Below are 2,500 nucleotides of genomic sequence, written 5' to 3' on the forward strand. Positions count from 1 at the left end.
CTCCCAGTAATCTGCAGGAGGGTTCCCGGCCCGGGTCTGGACGACCGGAGGCCGCCCGACGTTGACCGGGAAAAGCGGGGACCCCGGGCCGCCCTCCCCGGTTCTCTCATCCGAGGTCCCGACCTCATTCGCGACTTCCGAGGGGATCGCGGCCAGGACGCCACAAAGTGCCGTCGGTCAGCTTCCCGAGACAACCGCGGCCCCCCCCCTGGGGCTCGGGGCCTGGGCGCGCTCTCCCCTCCCCGCAGGGCGCGGGGGGCTCCATCGATCTTGGCCCGGCTAGCGGGGAGCGGTCCCGTGGGGGTGGGCGAGGGGGTAAAAGCCGGGCTCGCTCTGTCACCGTCTACCCCCTCCCAGTAATCTGCAGGAGGGTTCCCGGCCCGGGTCTGGACGACCGGAGGCCGCCCGACGTTGACCGGGAAAAGCGGGGACCCCGGGCCGCCCTCCCCGGTTCTCTCATCCGAGGTCCCGACCTCATTCGCGACTTCCGAGGGGATCGCGGCCAGGACGCCACAAAGTGCCGTCGGTCAGCTTCCCGAGACAACCGCGGCCCCCCCCTGGGGCTCGGGGCCTGGGCGCGCTCTCCCCTCCCCGCAGGGCGCGGGGGGCTCCATCGATCTTGGCCCGGCTAGCGGGGAGCGGTCCCGTGGGGGTGGGCGAGGGGGTAAAAGCCGGGCTCGCTCTGTCACCGTCTACCCCCTCCCAGTAATCTGCAGGAGGGTTCCCGGCCCGGGTCTGGACGACCGGAGGCCGCCCGACGTTGACCGGGAAAAGCGGGGACCCCGGGCCGCCCTCCCCGGTTCTCTCATCCGAGGTCCCGACCTCATTCGCGACTTCCGAGGGGATCGCGGCCAGGACGCCACAAAGTGCCGTCGGTCAGCTTCCCGAGACAACCGCGGCCCCCCCCCTGGGGCTCGGGGCCTGGGCGCGCTCTCCCCTCCCCGCAGGGCGCGGGGGGCTCCATCGATCTTGGCCCGGCTAGCGGGGAGCGGTCCCGTGCGGGTGGGCGAGGGGGTGAAAGCCGGGCTCGCTCTGTCACCGTCTACCCCCTCCCAGTAATCTGCAGGAGGGTTCCCGGCCCGGGTCTGGACGACCGGAGGCCGCCCGACGTTGACCGGGAAAAGCGGGGACCCCGGGCCGCCCTCCCCGGTTCTCTCATCCGAGGTCCCGACCTCATTCGCCACTTCCGCGGGGATCGCGGCCGGAACGCCGCAAAGTGCCGCCGGTCAGCTTCCCGAGACAACCGCAAACCGCGGCCGGCTCCGAGCCGCGGCCGCTGCCCGCGGACGGCTCCAGACATCGCGGCCGGCTCCCGGGTGCCTCCGGCCGGCTTCCCGGACCCGCGGCTGCCCGCCGACGGCTCCAGACATCGCGGCCGGCTCCCGGGTGCCCCCGGCCGGCTTCCAGGACCCGCGGACGGCTCCAGACATCGCGGCCGGCTCCCGGGTGCCCCCGGCCGGCTTCCAGGAGCCGCGGACGGCTCCAGACTCCCCAAGTGCCGCCGGCCAGCTTCCCGAGACAACCGCTGACCGCGGACGGCTCCAGAGCTCGCGGCCGGCTCCCGGGTGCCCCCGGCCGGCTTCCCGGACCCGCGGAACTCCGCGGACGGCTCCAGACATCGCGGCCGGCTCCCGGGTGCCTCCGGCCGGCTTCCCGGACCCGCGGCTGCCCGCGGACGGCTCCAGACATCGCGGCCGGCTCCCGGGTGCCCCCGGCCGGCTTCCAGGACCCGCGGACGGCTCCAGACATCGCGGCCGGCTCCCGGGTGCCCCCGGCCGGCTTCCAGGAGCCGCGGACGGCTCCAGACTCCCCAAGTGCCGCCGGCCAGCTTCCCGAGACAACCGCTGACCGCGGACGGCTCCAGAGCTCGCGGCCGGCTCCCGGGTGCCCCCGGCCGGCTTCCAGGACCCGCGGACGGCTCCAGACATCGCGGTCGGCTCCCGGGTCCCGCCGGTCAGCTTCCCGAGACAACCGCTGACCGCGGACGGCTCCAGAGCTCGCGCCCGGCTCCCGGGCGCCTCCGGCCGGCTTCCCGGACCCGCGGACGCCCGCGGACGGCTCCAGACATGGCGGTCGGCTCCCGGGTCCCGCCGGTCAGCTTCCCGAGACAACCGCTGACCGCGGACGGCTCCAGAGCTCGCGCCCGGCTCCCGGGCGCCCCCGGCCGGCTTCCAGGACCCGCGGACGGCTCCAGACATGGCGGCCGGCTCCCGGGTGCCCCAGGCCGGCTTCCAGGACCCGCGGACGGCTCCAGACTCCGAGTGCCGCCGGTCAGCTTCCCGGGACAACCGCGGCCGCTGCCCGCGGACGGCTCCAGACATGGCGGCCGGCTCCCGGGTGCCCCCCGGCCAGCTTCCCCGGACAACCGCGGCCGCTGCCCGCGGACGGCTCCAGAGCTCGCGCCCGGCTCCCGGGTGCCCCCGGCCGGCATCCAGGACCCGCGGACGGCTCCAGACATGGCGGCCGGCTCCCGGGTGCCCCCCGGCCAGCTTCCCCGGAC

The sequence above is a fragment of the Staurois parvus genome, unplaced genomic scaffold, assembly GCF_062004578.1.
Source record: "Staurois parvus isolate SC_StPar_1 unplaced genomic scaffold, SC_StPar_1.0 ptg003922l, whole genome shotgun sequence".
In the NCBI taxonomy this organism is placed as follows: Eukaryota; Metazoa; Chordata; class Amphibia; order Anura; family Ranidae; genus Staurois; species Staurois parvus.